The following is a 17,905-nucleotide window of genomic DNA, read 5'->3' on the forward strand; positions in this document are numbered from 1 at the left end:
CCTATAAGATTATGTAACCCCTGTAGTGTTCCAATGGAATGGCTATTTTTGGCAAGAAGCCCTAGGCTTGGCATCTCAATGTGGTAGGTGGATTATGATGCAATTAGAGGGTACACATGATAAAGTAATAGAAATGATGGGTTTAGATGAGCATGAGAGGTTGTTAAATCATTTCTTGAGCCAACCATGGTTACCAAAACCAAGAAGTAGAGTTTGAAAATCAAATTTTGTCATGTACATAACAATTTTGACTCACCTTTGTCATTGGTATCAAAGGGGGAGTGAAAGTTAATGAAAATTAATGTTCTGAGAAAGAAGATAATGCAAACTACAATATAAGTATAGAGTAGTAGTTATATTCTAAGGGGGAGGACATATGTATATAGAGTATAGTCAAAGGGAGAGTATAGTATTTGCACATACAGATGGTATGAATATATTAATGATGGTGATTAGTGAATTTTTTATTGCTCAGTTTTACAAATTTGAAATGTTGAAAATTTAAATATCTTATACTTAGCCATTTTTTCACAATGTTGCCATCAATGGAAAAGGGAGAGATTGTTGGAAGTATGGTTGAGGTAAGTTGATAGGAGTTTTCATTTATCGGAACATTATGTAAGGATAAGACACTAAAAGAGAGAGTTAGATATTTGTTAACCAAGAAAATTGTCTAAGTACCAAGCAAAATTACAATGCATTGTTAGATAGATTGTTTGGGCAAGCTTCATTGGGATTAGACATAAGGATTCAAATTGGAAGGATGATACTTTGGACAATGTAGAAGACATGTTTAAGGCTATTGAACTTAATATTATTTGTTTATATGTTTTGGTTGGATACTCTAATGGCAGGTTTGACATTGCAGAAACAAGGTACATGGCAGAGTATTGGTTAATTGGTCAAGCAATTGATTTGACTTGTCAAATCAAGAACTTAACAAGGTAAGAATGATATCCTATATGTTAACCCTTAGCTAGTAGAGTGAAATATTATGTTTTGGGTAATGTGTGGTTAAGTGAAAGGTTGATAGATTAAAGAATTCAATGTAAAGGGATTTATGTTTAGCAAACATGTCAATTGTATTATAATGATATGATTGTTATAAGTTCACTTTATTGATGTTGGTTAGATGTGAATTTAATGGTAAGAGAAGAATAGAAGATTTTATGTATGGTTGTATGCAAGGAACTACAAAGTGTAAATGAGTGTAAGATCAAAGATAGAGATAGACTTATTTCAAATTTAGTTTGTTCTTTGATAATAAAGAATTCTTCTTGGATATATAGGTCTGTAATTGCCCTATATATATACTGCAACTAATAATCATGATTCTAATCTTCAAAATAATATTATATTTTCTGAAAAGGATAACCGCTGAATATATGAGGATAGATCATAGTGCATAAAAGAGATTGCCAATAGGATTAATGTCCTTTTTGCTTGATTGCATGACATATATATTTTTGTGAAGGGTCATGACTATGTAAGGACATGAACCTTACCTGACATGAACCACATAGGGTCATGACCTTATGTGGTCATGCCCTTTAATTGTAGTTTGTTACACTAATCAATATTACTATGATCTGCATAAAAAATGCACAACTTTAAATCAACAGCAATTTGAGAATAGAAAATTCTCAATCCCTATATATAAATCACTAATGTCATATTCAGTGAATTCATAGTATAGTGCCTGATCGGGCATGATTAAATATATTATACAATCAAGTCTAGGAGAAGATGTAATAAATTAGTTAAATCATTGATTTATTATAAAGGAAAAACACTAAATGTAATTTATGTTAAGAATGAATGCTGATGTTATTCCTATTAGGGAGTATCCAAGTCATGTTGGAGACATGATTCAGAGGTTGTGCATTGCATTCATGATAGAGTTTTTCATCGATGTCAACAGACTAATTATTCTGTCAAGATTGTCAATGCAATAGATAAAGTTTTTGCTTGTGTGGTTCAAGAATTAAAGATGGGCATATGTGTAGAAGAGGAGATGCTCTATATATTTTCTAGATGCAATGGTTAAGTGAATATATGGAAATATGAAGATGAGATAGAGTTAATAATGATTTAGTAAAGATTGGTTTAAGGTAGCATGTATAGAGGACATACTAGTAAACTGGTTCTATCTCCTAACATAGATGGAATTCGGTTAAGTAGACTTAGATAGAGGTTCAAGATATGTTGAAGATGTCAAGGTTAAGTCAAAAAAGTTAGATTTTAAATGCGTGAAGAGTTATGAAGACTACAAGCCAAAAGATTGCTTGTAATTGTGAAAACATGTAATATTGTAATGTAACATGTAAATGTAATAGCTTATGTTGGTCTGATATCATTATTGTAATTTGGGAAAGCCTCAAGGCTGACTCAACCAATTTTTTAAGTACTTCTATTAAGGAAATTCATTTCCTTGTGGTAGAGTAGTGATATGTGGTTATATCTATTTGATATATAGTGCAAGCTTACATGTGAATATCTTTTTGAATTAGAAATGTTTTTGGTGTAGCAAAGGCATGGTGAGCTTTCAAGGAACCATATTTGGCAAGTGAAGTTGTTGGTCAATAGTTATTGATGTATACTTGTATTATTCTAAGAAGTATAGTACAAAGGCTATTTGGATAGTGAATTTAGTGGTCGTGCCCTGAAGTTGTTTGGATAGTGGGTCCTTCTATCTTCCTATCAACTGCTAACAAGGTTGACACAACTGCTATAAGGGTTGGAATCTCCTAATAAGCATTAAAAGTCTCCTAAAAGGGATTGATATGTACTAAATGTATTTCATTGACTCCTAATAGGGTCTATCCTTTCACAAGGAACATTTTGATTAGTACATAATTTTATGAGTACAATCTCCCTCAAGGTTTTCCCTCTGATCAAGAATTTCCCTAGCTAACATATTTGATGTTATTATGTATGGTTGTCTTTCTGTGGTTGTTGCATCTATTGTTTACATGTTACATAATTAATAAGGATAATGAGAGTTGTTTTAATTGCATAATTAATTCACCCCACATCCCCAATTATCTTTTGAACTTTACTTTCTAACTACATACATACATACATACATTCATATATTTATTGACTCTATCCTTGTTAGAGAACTAGGCTTTCTTAGAAGCTATTATTATTATTTATTAAGAGAATCAATCCAATTAAAGCTATAACTCTAACACAAAGGACTGATCAAATATTGAAGATATCAACAAGTAGTCGGTGTATTGATATAATTATATACTACTTGTAAAAATAGTATATGACTGGAGGAGTAGTGAGCTCTCCTAATTTTTGTAATTATAACTCTTAACAAGGTTAAGACTTCTAACAAGGCCTAGTTCTCTAACAAGGACATATAAACTATATATGTAATAGACTCCTAATGGGGTCAACACCTTTCACAAGGTACTTTTGATTAGTGGATCATTTTGTGGGTACCATCCCCACTGGTGTTTTCCCCTAGCCAAGTTTTCCCTAGTTTAGAAAATATGGTATTATGAGTTTCTTTCTAGTATGTTTTCTATTGCTCTTAAGTTTAATAATTTGTGCAAATTTAAGGTTTATATTTGATATCCATAGTTGAAAAAAAATTTGTGGAATAATGATTCACCCTCTCTTCTCAGTATTCCCTATTTCTAATGCAATCATCCATGGATGAAGTAGGAAATTAGAAACTTTGGGTTTTGGAGGCCTAAACAATATAGAGATAATAGATGCAGATAGCAAGATCTCAAACATGAGTAATGTATAGGAATTAAGAGGAAAAAACATAAACTTGTATGTGTACATGTTCACAAGTTGACAATCAAACATGCATGGTAATACTTGAAGAAGCTTCATGAAGCCATGCATGTCTTTTGGTAAATGATGGTGACAAGTTCCATATTCACAAAAAAATGACAATACTTTGGACTTCAATGCAACAAGAACTTAAAAAATGTGAAATGATTTCTATAGCAACATCACCAGGGTAGCAAGAACTTCTAGAATAGAATAAGTAACATGTTCACACAATGATAATGATTTATTCATTTGTAATACAAACACACTATGAATATGTATAAACTCGCACTAACATTAATAAAACATATAATAAATTTGAAACTTAACTTATATTGAACTGGCCTAGTAAAGGCATCTTCACTCTATATAATCTCCTTCCCTCTACATAATAACTCTACCCTACTTGTCGCAGGAATTTGTATGCATATTGAGACACTCAATCTACTATGCCAGCTTGTTAACCCAGCCTTTTGTCACTATCTTTTCTCTATACTCATGTACAACTAGTCTCTCCTTCTTTGTTTATCCTATTATTTCCTCAAGAAATGCACACAAAGAAAAGAAGTATTAGTTCACCTACTCTCCTTTGATGTTTCCCTCTTCTCTACATAGCCTTTTGATTCATATTTCTATTTTTCTTCCCCAAAATCTTCTTTTTCCTACTAACTATTTCAACAATGACAAAAATAAATGTTTGCAAGAAGATACATGGAATTTGTCAATTTGTTCAGGTTGCAAGGATTTAAACTACCAAATTTCAATGTTTCCATTGAAGTTCCAACTTTATTCCAAAGCTTTTGTTTCCATATAGGCTGGGTGGACATCAAAAAAAGTTGTAAATCTCAATTTTAACACATGTGAATGACATTTCCAAGGAATTGTTATGGAAACCATCTTTAAATTATATCATTTTTCTATTCTACTTCTTTTTTGATGTGCTTCATTTCTCATATCTAATTTTATCAGTCTTAATCAAATCTGTCATAAATTTAATGTAGTAGGTCATTTGCCCCTAGAGCCAAATGCTCACCTACCACCCTAATGGCCTATACAGTAGTTAGAAAAATTGAATATGGGTAGGTGAGTTCATATTTTGAAATGAGAGGGTAAACTATTTTTTGAAGGAAGAGAAAAGGAATGAATCCGATTCATTCAATCAGTTGAAGAAAGTAGAGCAGAAGGATTGGATCAATTGCAGAGAAGAGAAGAGAAGTCAATTAGTAGATCAAGTCAGAGGTTAGAAGACAAAAGGAAGTTAGTTTTGTGTTTAATGTTGCACGTGTTTCCTCTTGTTATTCTATAAGTTTTATTGATTCGACATATGAAGCAGTGATTGCTCCAGGCATTATTATATGCAACCATTAGAACTATAAGTTTAAAGTTTAAAGTTTTATTAGTTTGAAAATTTTAGGGTTTTTTGGTTGAAGTCAAATGCTCCCAAATTTTGTGATAGTTTTATCTTATTTGAATAGAAAACAAGGAAGCAAGAAAGCATATTACATTGTGTTGTTCCCTTATTCTATTCATCAGTGCATAGTATTTTGCATTTGAAAAGTTCATAGTTGAAATCTTCATCCTTTGGCTCTCTGCATTTGAATAGTAGTTTATTATACTATCCACTCAGTCTAGTCTTTGATTGGGTTCTATCTCTGCTATTACTACTGAGCTCACTCGACATACTCTTTTTCCGAGCATCACCTTGCAAAGGTGATCGAGCTCACTTGGCATCTTCACTTGAAAATCTCACTCAGCATACACTATGTTAAGTTGCCTTAAGTATTGAGTCACTTGGCTCCTTCATGTGTCAAGCTTACTTGACATCATCCTCTTGTCACTCGACACTCTCTTGTCTTAAGCAAGTCTTCCACTTAGCATTGGATTTTGCCGAGTGAAATTTATTAAAGTCTGTGATTTTTTTTCCACATGGTTTCAAAGCTTTGATGCCCCACATCCATAGTGAGTTAGGGCATTTATTTTTTCTAGGGTATTTGACATGGCAGGAGATGTAGGAAAGATATGGCAGTCGCCACCATCCTTTAATGGAAAAAATTATGATAAATGGGCAAATATGATGAAAACAATAATGGTTTCAAATGATTTGTGGGAGTTTTTTGAGATAAAAAAGGCTAAAGGAAAGATGCTAAAGCCAAATCAAAACTGAGACAAACCAAAATTTTTGAACGAACAAGCTAAATACTAATTTTGGTTGATGTTGATTATTGATTCACCTAAGATGATCCTACATCAATAAATGACAATGTGTGACAAATAAAATCAAAGGTATGTTAATTGAAAATCAAGCAATGACTATTAGAAGTACTAGAAAAACAAAAAGCAAAGGAGACAGCCTTGAGGCTAGAGTATGAAACAACTATGTTTGGGAGAGAAAATTAACAAAGTCATATAAATGATGATAATTTTAGTTATTTCATAGCACAAAGAAGATTATTAAAGTCTGCGATTTATTTTCCACATGGTATCAGAGCTTTGATGCCCCACATCCATAGTGAGTTAGGGCATTTATTTTTTCTAGGGTATTTGACATGGTAGGAGATGCAGGAAAGATATGGCAGTAGCCACCATCCTTTAATGGAAAAAATTATGATAAATGGGCAAAGAAGATTAAAACCATAATGGTTTCAAATTATTTGTGGGAGTTTGTTGAGATAAAAAATGCTAAAGGAAAGATGCTAAAGCCAAATCAAAACTAAGACAAACCAAAATTTTTGAAAAAACAAGCTAAATACTGATTTTGGTTGATGTTGATTATTGATTCACCTAAGATGATCCTGCATCAATAAATGACAGTGTGTGACAAATAAAATGAAAGGTATGTTAATTGAAAATCAAGCAATGACTATTAGAAGTAATAGAAAAATAAAAGGCAAAGGAGATGGCCTTGAGGCTAGAGTATGAAAGAATTATGTTTGGGAGAGAAAATCAACAAAGTCATATAAATGATGATAATTTTAGTTATTGCATAGCACAAAGAAGATTATATATTACAGTCAAAGGACTAAGAATAGATTAAAGACTGTGAGCTACAAAATATTTTCATCAATTGTTCTTTCTAATTCAGTGCCAATAAAGAAGACTAAAGAATAGACATGTAGGAACTTGTTAGCAATAATGCTTGATCAAAGGTTGGAAAAGTAGTCGACAAGTGTTATGATGCAAGTAATGATAACTAAATATGACTATTGAGAAATGATAGTACTTCAAGAATGAAAATTCTTGAGATTTCCAAAATGATCTTGAAAGATGGTGATTGCCTCATAATAACAGTAGTAGCTACAAGGAGGAAACCTTGAAGAGAACCTACATGAGGGGAAGGTATTGAGAGTCGGAATCCATGAGAAGCTTACTTCGTGATGGGTACCATGTAGAAAGAAGACATGGATCTTCTAGATGCAATGTTGTAGCACTTGGAAGCATTATCCAAGAGCTAACACCATAGGATAGAAAATCATCATGCAAGATAAGAAAAAACAATAATTATCTCATGATAAAAAGATGAATCTTGAACTGTTCGTAGTCTATACAAGAAATTTAACCAGAGAGTAGTGAATGTGGCAAGATTTCAAAGCACAAAGTGAAGGAAAAAACACAAAGGTAATACTTCCTCCGATAGGGTTATTGAAATAGGGAGAGAACTCGATATGAATGAATATAGATTTGTAGTCATGCATGAGAGAAAATGAGTGCTAGTGATATATTTCATTCTTGTTCTTAGATTTCTAATATATTGACTGATTTGGTTCATAGAGGATTTAAGTGTGTAGAGTTACAATATGAAGCCAAAGCACTATTAGTCACAAGGAAGAATGTCATGAGGAAGAAAGTCATGGCATGAAGCTGGAGCATTGTTAGTCAAATGGTCCATGGAGAAAATCTTATCAAGCATCTATGTCATGGACATTGATCAAATGCAAAAATGACAATTTTAAAATTGAAGTGTAGTCATTCTTATAGTTGTTTGAGCATATTTCATCATAGTTGATGAAGAATAAGGAATCGAGGGTAATCTCCCTATACTAGAAGCTAAGCATGCAAAAATATAGATATAAAATATGAGTTTCATGCAAGACGAGGCAAAATTGTGAAAAATATTAATCACAACTTTAATATTTTCACTCGGCACTAACTATTGTTGAGTGCCAATTTTTCTTGGCACCCTAAGGAGCCAAGTGGTAGAAGGCTACTGAGTGAGCTCAGCACATGAAGGAGCTGAGTGAACTCAGCATATGAAGGGCAACTCGGCACCAATGGATGCTGAGTGAGCTTGGTAGAAGAAGTTTTTGAGTAAGCTCATCTTAAATTGTAGAGAGAAGAACTTCAAACAAGACAAGACCAAGTGACAGATTTAAAATGTGAATATTTTTGCCATTAAAACTAGACAGCCAAACCTTAAAACATTCAACAATAAACTTTTCAAATGCAACAATTTGAGGAAGAGCAATGGATTCAAGTATGCTTGCTTGCTTAGTATTCAACTTTGATTAAAAACATTACAAAATCTGGGAGCATCCAGCTTCAACTAGAAAACCCTAAAATAACCCTAAAACTTTAAACTAGTGAAACTTCAAACTTCAAACTTTAAATTTGTAGCTCTAATGGCTACATACAATAGCACCTGGAGCAATCACTGCTTCATAGGTCAAATCACACAACAAAATATGAACTTATAGAATGACAGGAAGAAACATGTGCAACTGTAGGCACAAAAACACTTCTTTCTATCTTTGCAACCATTGGATCTACTGATCACTTTCTTTCTTCTTCCTTCTCTGCTCTTCTTTGCAAATTTTCTCTTCAACTGGCTCTCTCTCTCTCTCTCTCTCTCTCTCTCTCTCTCTCTCTCTCTCTCTCTCTCTCTCTCTCTCTCTCTCTCTCTCTCTCTAGTTGAATGGAATAGAAAAATCCTTTTGTCTTACTAGCAAAAAATATTTCCCCCTCTTTTGCAAATTTGAAAATTCACCTACCTATAATAAATTTCTTGGCTATTGTGTAGGTCAACAGGTGTGGTAGGTGAGTGTTTTTCTCCAAGGACAAATGACTATAGAATTTAATATTTCAACACTCCCCCTTTTTCCTAAGCCAAACAAACAAGGATCACTGCTAATGCAAATCAACTGCCCCAAGACACTCTCTTAGGTGTACAAAACTTCCAATGCCTAATGGCTTAGCAAATATGTCTGCTAGCTGCTGCTCAGAATTGCAAAATTCTATTTTGATATCCCCATTCTTCACCAACCCTCTGATGAAGTGATATCTTATCTCAATATGCTTGCTTCTCCCATGGAAGACTAGATTCTTAGAAAATGCAATTGATGAGATGTTGTCACAATAAATTGGTGTTCCATTCTCTTGCCTTTCATTCAAATCTGTCAAGATCCTCCTTAACCAAATAGCCTGACATGTTGTTGCATTTGCTGCTATGTATTTAGCCTCTGTTGTAGATTGAGCAACAATAGGTTGCTTCTTAGATGCCCATGAAATTGCACCTGATCCCATATGAAACATGTATCTGGAAGTGCTCTTCCTATCACCTCAACTTCTAACCCAATCACTGTCTATATGACCAACCAACTTGAAATCATCATTTGCAGTATACAAAATTTCAAATCCTTTGGTACCATTCACATACCTTAGGATCCTCTTTCCCATTTGCCAATGGGAATCCTTTGGTGTTTTCATAAATCTGAAAATAAAACTTACTACATGCATTATGTCTGGCTGAGTTACAGTCAAATTCATCAAACTTCCAACCATACTCTTGTATAGTGTTGGATTCACACTTTTTCTGCAATCTACCTTGCTCAACTTTAGACCTATTTCTATTGGTGTTGGGGCCACCTTACTATTCTGCATTTTGAATCTCTCCAAGATCTGCCTTGCATATTTTTCTTGAGAGATAAAAATGTCATCATGCATTTGTTTTACTTCTATGCCTAGAAAATATCTCAAGAGACATAGGTCTATCATTTCAAACTCATTTTTCATGGCTTCCTTGAACTTATCAATTAGGAAATTATTAGTTCTAGTGAAAATTAAACCATCCACATACAAGACAACAATTAGCACATTACCATTTGTTGCCTTGATGTAAAGTGTGGGCTCACCATCACTTTTGCTAAAGCCATTGCTCATCAAATATGAGTCAATCTTGTTGTACCATGCCCGCGGAGCTTGTTTAAGCCCATATAGAGCTCTCTTCAATCTATAAACTTTGTGTTCTTTGCCTACAACTTCATAACTAGTTGGCTGCTCCATAAATACTTATTCCTTCACTACACCATTTAGAAAGATAGACTTCACATCCATTTGGTATACCTTCCATTTGTGTTGGGCTACAATTGCTATGATAGCATGCATAGTTTCCATTCTTGCAACTGAGGCATATATCTCATCATAATCTCTGTCATACTGTTGTTTGTACCCCTTGACCACTAAACATGCCTTATGCCTATCTATTTTTCCTTCAGCATTGCACTTGGTCTTGTATACCCATTTCACTCTAATGACTTATTTCTTGGGAAGCAAAGTAGTTAACTCCCATGTCTCATTCCTTTCAATAGCATCTATTTGCTCATCCATGGCATTACACAATTTCTCCTCTTTCACAGCTTCCTCAAAATAAATACGGTCACTATGAGAAAATAATGCAAAATTTACACTCTCATCATAGTCTTCCTCATATCTTTCATCTTGTTATATCTCCCTTAGACTTTTGGTCTTTCTTGGCAATAGGCAGGTGAGAGTGGGATAGTATTGCTACTACTACTATTTTGCATACTAGCTTGAGACTATCTTGATGTGCTTGGAGCTGTTGCTCGATATGTTAAGGATGTCTGAAATCTATATTTGTTGCTCCATATTCTTGCTAATTACCAGTGTCATCTTATTCCTCTTCAATGGTTGGAACTTTTCTTGAAGTGCTTGAGGATTCATCTACTTAGCCATCCCATCATTGATTTTCAAGAAATTCCACATCTCTTGAAATGATGATCTTCTTGTCAATTGGATCATATAGCCTATAGGCCTTTGATTCTAAGCTATAACCCATGAAGATGCACTTTACACCTTTGTCATCCAGTTTTTCCCTTTGTTCCTTAGGCACATGTGCATATGCTACACATCTGAACACTCTTAAATGCTCAACTATCCATCTGCCCCTTGACCAAGCCTCAAGAGGTATCTTGTCACAAACTGATTTTCTAGGACACCTGTTTATCAAGTATACTATTGTTGCTACAGCCTCTCCCCAATATTTAGTTGGGAGCCCTTTTCCTTTCATCATGCTTCTTGCCATTTCAAAAATGGTCCTATTTTAACTCTTAGCCACTCCAATTTGTTGTGCAGTATAATTGGCTAGACAGCAACTCTTTCTTTATGCCATTTTTCCTACAAAAATTTACAAACATATTGGAGTTATAGTCACCTCCTTTATCTAATCTAATGACCTTAATATAGTGTCCACATTCTTTTTCAGCCAAGGCTTTAAATTCTACAAATTTGTCAAATGCTTTAGATTTATTTTTCAAAAAATACACCAATGTCCTACAACTAAAATCATATATGAATGTCATAAAATAAGTACTCCCCCCCCCAATAGATGTAGTTTCCATAGGGCCTACCAAATTAGAATGCACCAATTCTAATGGTGCTCTAGCCCTTCTAGAATTTCCAAAATTCAAGGGAAACCTATGTTGCTTACCCAATATGCAAAGCTCACACTTGTCATATGAATTTACAATGCTTGGCAAACCATCTACCATTCTTTTCTTGGACAACAAATTTAAACCAGCAAAGCCAAGATGTCCATACCTGAGATACCAAAGCTTAGAGGGGTCTTCAATCACGCTCCTAAGAGCTGATTGCTGATGTATTCCTATACATGCATGCTTGGGTGGTGCAGCACTAACTTGAGAAGAGAAACATGTCTCTATTCACAATGGGAACATTTGGTTCTTTTTCATTTGGAGTACTACAAGTAATCTTAATTACTCCCATCCTTCTCATGAATAACACACTTGTCATTTTTTATCAGCACTTTATATCCATTTTGAATGAGTTGTCCAACACTCATAAAGTTGTGCTTTATACCAGGAACAAAATACACATTTTGTATCTCTTTCTTCTCACCTTGCTTGGTGTGGACCATAATAGATCCTTTGCCCACTATGGGAATAGTTCCATTATTTCCCATCTTAATTTTAGACTTAAAATTCTTATCAATGAAAGAGAATAAAATTTCATTACCACTCATGTGGTTGCTAAAACAACTGTCTAGGTACCATACCTCAGGGTTTCCTTCTTCACCAATATTACACATGATGAAGGCAGTAGGATTGTTTGCATTTCCCATGTTCACATCAGCCACATTAGCATTTTGCTTTGACTGATCACCCTATTTCTTCCAGCATTCACTTGCATAATGCCTATACTTATGACAATAGTAGCATTCAACATTACTCTTCTTGGAGTTGTAATTCTTCTTACCTCCTCTAGAGTTGTTTTGGGAGGTGCTTGCTCCCTCTTGGTTGCTTGCTCTTCCTAAGCTTTCTGCACTAGCATTCCTTTAACCACTCCTTCTGTGACCTCTATTTCTTGAGCCCCTACTAGATCCATTTCTACCATTTCTCCATTTGATTTGAGTTGGTTTATCAAAGTGGAGATTTGTGAGTTGAACTTTGCAATAGGTTCATTGTCCCTAATCTGAAGGTTCTCAAACTCTCTTTTGATCATTTGTAGCTTCACTACTTTGACCTTATTAGTTTTTTTGAAGTTCATCTCAAGGATATCCCATGCTTCCTTTGCATAATTTTCTACTACAATTTTGGAGAAAACTATCTCTGTCATTGATGCCTCAATTAGACTTAATGCCTTTGCATCCTTTCTCCTTGACTCTTTCAAATGAGTCTTTTCTAGATTTGTGAGGGCAGCATACTGAGCTAGATCTATCACATCATTGAACCCATTAATCACAAACTCTCATAAATCATTTGCTACCATTATGGTTTTCATTTTCTTTGCACATGTATCATAATTCTGTCCATTAAAGGATTGGATGCTGCCATATCTTTCCTGCATTCCTACCATATCAAATATCCCAAATAAAAAAATACCCTAACTCACTATGGATGTGGGGCCTCAAAGCTCTGATACCACGTGAAAAATATTAATCACAACCTTAATATTTTTGCTCAGCACTAACAATTGTCGAGTGCTAGTTTTTCTCGACACCTTAAGGAGCTGAGTGGCAAGAGGCTACCAAGTGAGCTTAGCACATGAAGAAGCTAAGTGAACTTAGCACGTGAAGGGAAACTTGAAACAAATGGATGCCAAGTGTTCTTGACAAAAGGATTTTTTGAGTGAGCTCGATTTAAACTGTAGAGAGAAGAACTTCAAACAAGACAAGACCGAGTGACAAATTTATAACGTGAATATTTTTGCCATTAAAACAAAACAGTCAAACCTAGAAACTTTCAATAGTAAACTTTTCAAATGCAAAAATTTGAGGAAGAGCAATGGATTCAAGTATGCCTACTTGCTTGGTATTCAACTTTGATTAAAAACATTACAAAATCTAGGAGTATTCGGCTTCAACCAAAAAATCCTAAAATAACCCCAAAATTTTAAACTGTTGAAACTTCAAACTTTTAACTTTTAACTTCTAGCTCTAATGGCTGCATACAATAGCACTTGGAGCAATCACTACTTCACAGGTCAAATCACACAAGAAACTATGAACTTACAAAATGATAGGAAGAAACATCTGCAATTGCAGGCACGAAAATACTTCCTTCTATCTCTACAATGACTGGATCTATTGATCACTTTCTTTCTTCTTCCTTATCTACTCTTCTCTACAAATTTTCTCTTCAACTGGGTCTCTCTCTCTCTCTCTCTCTCTCTCTCTCTCTCTCTCTCTCTCTCTCTCTCTCTCTCTCTCTCTCTCTCTCTCTCTCTCTCTCTATCTATCTATCTATCTATCTCTCTGTGACGAGTATCAATACCAATAGTGTTGAGGAGCCTAGAAACTTGAGCATACTAGCAACGAGCATGACTAGTTAGATCTGAGGTAGCAATCAGAGTTTTGGAATAGTGGGCTAGGTGAGAATAATGGTATCTGCCATCAATAGAATCCACAAACCCCTAAGTCTATGAAGTAACCAAAATAGAACAAATATCTTGTAGAGTCTAAAGGGATGGGCACCGAACTTGGCCAAAATAATACTAGTAGGGGTAGTTGGCTGACACTAGATGAGGCACTACAGAAGGAGAGTCTGAACTCTCTCCACCAAGGCCTATTCAGTGGTCAAGAGGAAGGACCCTAAGATTGTCAAACCATAAAGGATAGTAGCTCTAACCATGGAGTCTAAGATAGACATCTTAGACTTAGTATCCTGGAAATGGTGTCTTAAGAACTGTCACTCAAGAAAGTCAAGTAAACCTAGCCCTTTGTTTACCTAAAATGTCATGGCTAGTCTAAAACTAAATTATGGTCCTAAACAAAAATACCCAAGTAGGTGTAACTGGAGGTCCTCTCAACCTTAGTCCCACTAAAAAAGAATTGGTGATCAAATATTTTTGAGCTATAGAAAACCATAACTTAGGTCTTACCCAATTCGACCACCAACTGTCAAGAATCAAAAAAAGAGGCTAAACCATCCAAAAGATGATGTAACCCAATAGGAGAGGAAGACATGAGAACGATGTCATCCATAAAGAGAAGGGTGGACACCTAAACCCTATGAAGATAACACCCATCCTCAAGATGTGAAGCACCTCTTAGAAAAATCTCAAGCTCAATAATGTAGATGTTGAAAAGTGTAGGGGAAAGAGGGAAGTCCTACTTAACACCAATAAAACTCTAAATGAAGTGAGATAAGCCCTATGGAGTCCTAAGAAGTCCAAAAATACTCTTGTAAAGTCTCATGATGGCAATGCAAAGAATCTAAGAAAACTCAATATCTATGAGTCACTGAAATAACATTGCCCAGGGGACTGAATCAAAAGCTTTATGAAACTCCACAAATTAGTAGTAGACTTTCATAGAGTGGTGTTGAGTCTCCTCAATAATGGCCCTAAGGGTGAGAATATTGTTGGTAGTCTAAAAATATACTATAAAACCAACTTGAACTCTGGCCCTACTACCCAAACTATCTAATTGTCTCATGAGAGTGATATGTAATACTGTAGCATGGAATTTGGAAAAGGTATGCCCAATCATAATAGTCTTATAGTTACCTGGATCAAATGTCAGACTAGCCTTATGGATCAAGTGGTTAATATGGTGGGACCAAGAAGGTGGAAAAGTAGTGCAAACTACTCTATTGAAAACAACACAAAGAGATGACCTAAGGTCCAAGATCCCAATCTTGAAGAGCTCTACCTGTAATCCTTCCTCATCAGTAGCCTTACTACAACTCATTGTTCTAATGGCCTTGAAAATGGTCGAGATAATAAAGATGTGGCAATGGAGGGGGGAGTGACACAAAGAGGTGACTGGTTAGGGATTTTGTAAAGGGTGGTGATGTGGGAAAGGAGGGAGCCAAAGTCAAGGTCTACAAGAAGAGAAAGAAGGAGAGGAAAGAACATGTGTTGAAAGTGTTTTAGGGAAACCCAAAGGGAGGAGTTGAGAGACCTGTATTGGTCAAGGTAAAAGAGACACTTCTTCTAGTGAAGAAAGCTATGGTAAGAAAGCTTGACTAGGGGAAAGGCAGGATCCAAAGTAGTGTGCATAGAACAGAGCAGGTGGTGGAATGACTTGCAGTCATCATCAAACCACTAGTTCTAAGGACATGAGCTAGAGTGAGAGGGATGATTAGTGAGAGTGATAGAGGAGTGAGGGAGGGAGATGGTGGCCAACTCATAGATCACTATGTAGATAAGGTCAAACATGCTAGAGGCACAAGGCATGTCAGTGAGGGAAGCAGCTTAAAGGAGGCACCGAAGGTGCATGAGGAAGAGGTTAGGATCAACACCGATAAAGAAGAAGGTGGTGTGAGTGGGTGAGGGTGGAGTTAAAGGGAAAAGGGGTTGGGGGTGGGGGTGTGTAGTGGGAGAGGAAAGTGGGTTATGCAGAGGGGTACAAAGGTTGAGACAAAGGAGGGAGTGGTCCACCAATAGAAGGTGGGAAACAAAGAATCAACTAACAAGGGGAATGAAGGAGGTACAGAAAAGGATGTAGTCAAGAACACTAGCCCTACCACAATGAGGCCAGTAGGTGAACCGACTTGAGTGAGGTAAGCAAGAGAGCCCATTAAGAACCACAAGAGAGGAAGATTCACAAAGCTGAAGAAGATGTCGACCATACTATGTTAGTGGGCCCTTAATGTCCTCAGACAAATTTTGTAGATTAAGATCATCCCTATCAAACTAAAAAGTGCACATAGAGTCAGTCCACAGATCATGAAAATGGGTTTGAAGATCCCTGGTGCAAGCATTGAAGTCCCCTAAAATGATTAAGTTCTCTAGGGAAAAAAACCTGTTAGTCTAGTCATGGAAATCACCATAAGGGTCCTACAAAAAGTAATTTAAGAACTTCAGACCTAATAAACTAGAACCAAAAGGAAACAATAATAATGAATTCAAAGGAAATTTCAATAAAAATGGGAAGACTAAAGGAAACAAGAAGAAGGGACTACCATCAAGATGTTTCAATTTTCATGGGTATCACTATGCCAATAAATTCCCTAGTAAGCTAAGCACCAATCAACCACCCCAACATCCATTATCACCATAGTAGAATATTTACCAGTAGAGGATTCATAAAACACTTGACAATCAATAGGTATAAAAACAACTAGGTCTAATTGAAACTCCATGTAAGATATATAGAAACCCTATTTCTATATTAATAGTCAAGTAGAGCCTCAGAATGTTTTATACCCCCAAAGTCATGAAGTAGATTCCAAAAAGCCCTAGTTTTATGGAAAAACCATGGATAGTCAAGTATGTAAACTAGTTAAGGGTTAAGGTAGAGTAGTGTTTGTGTGAGGCTCAGGTTGACTTTCCAAATTTCTCTATAGAATTGAATATGTATGTAGCACCTCTTGGGTCCTATGATATCATCATAGGCCTCAATTGGCTTAGTGAGCACAATGCCAAGGTTGATTGTCTCGCGAAGAAATTAGAATTTTTAGATGATCAAGGAAATCCTAAAAGCATTGAGGGAGTCTTTCATGAAATCATACCACACTAGATATTTGTAATGCAACTCAAGAGATGTGGAAGAAAAGGATGCAAGATTTTTGCAATTAAGACTGAAGACTTGAGAGAACATAATGATACTACTTATGGTGATGAATACATCTTCAAAGATGGAGAAATTAGGGAAAAGTTGAGGGAATCATTTGAGGAGAAGTATCCATACCTCAAGAAGTTTTAGGATGTGCTTCTAAAGAACTTCTAGGACTACACCCATTTAGAGTGTTTGATTTTACTATAGACTTGGTACCTGGGACAAAAGCTATATCCCAAACTCCTTACTAAATGACCACCACTTGATGGAATTACAAATACAATTACAACATATGCTAGATAAGAAACTTATTTGATCTAGTGTCTCATCCTGGGGAGCCCTAGTGCTATTTGTCAATAAAATTAGTACGTCAAAACTAGACTAACAGGTTTTTTTCCCTAGAGAACTTAATCATTTTAGGGGACTTCAATGCTTGCACCAGGGATCTTCAAACCCATTTTAATGATATGTGGACTTACTCTATGTGCACTTTTGAGTTTTTTAGGGATGATCTTAATCTACAAAATTTGTCTGAGGACATTTAGGGCCCACTAACATAGTATGGTCAACATCTTCTTCAGCTCTATGAATCTCCCTCTCTTGTGGTTCTTAATGGGCTCCCTTGCTTCCCTCACTCAAATTGGTTCACCTACTGGCCTCATTGTGGTGGGGCTAGTGTTCTTGACTACATCCTTTTTTGTACCTCCTTCATTCCCCTTGTTAGTTGATTCTTTGCTTCCCACCTTCTGTTGGTGGACCACTCCCTCCTTTGTTTCAACCTTTGTACCCCTCTGCACAACCCACTTTCCTCTCCCACTACACACCCACACCCCCACCCCCTTTTCCCTTTAACTCCAC

Source organism: Cupressus sempervirens, chromosome 2 (assembly GCF_028749045.1).
Source record: "Cupressus sempervirens isolate cs-2001-9-10 chromosome 2, ASM2874904v1, whole genome shotgun sequence".
Taxonomy (NCBI): domain Eukaryota; kingdom Viridiplantae; phylum Streptophyta; class Pinopsida; order Cupressales; family Cupressaceae; genus Cupressus; species Cupressus sempervirens.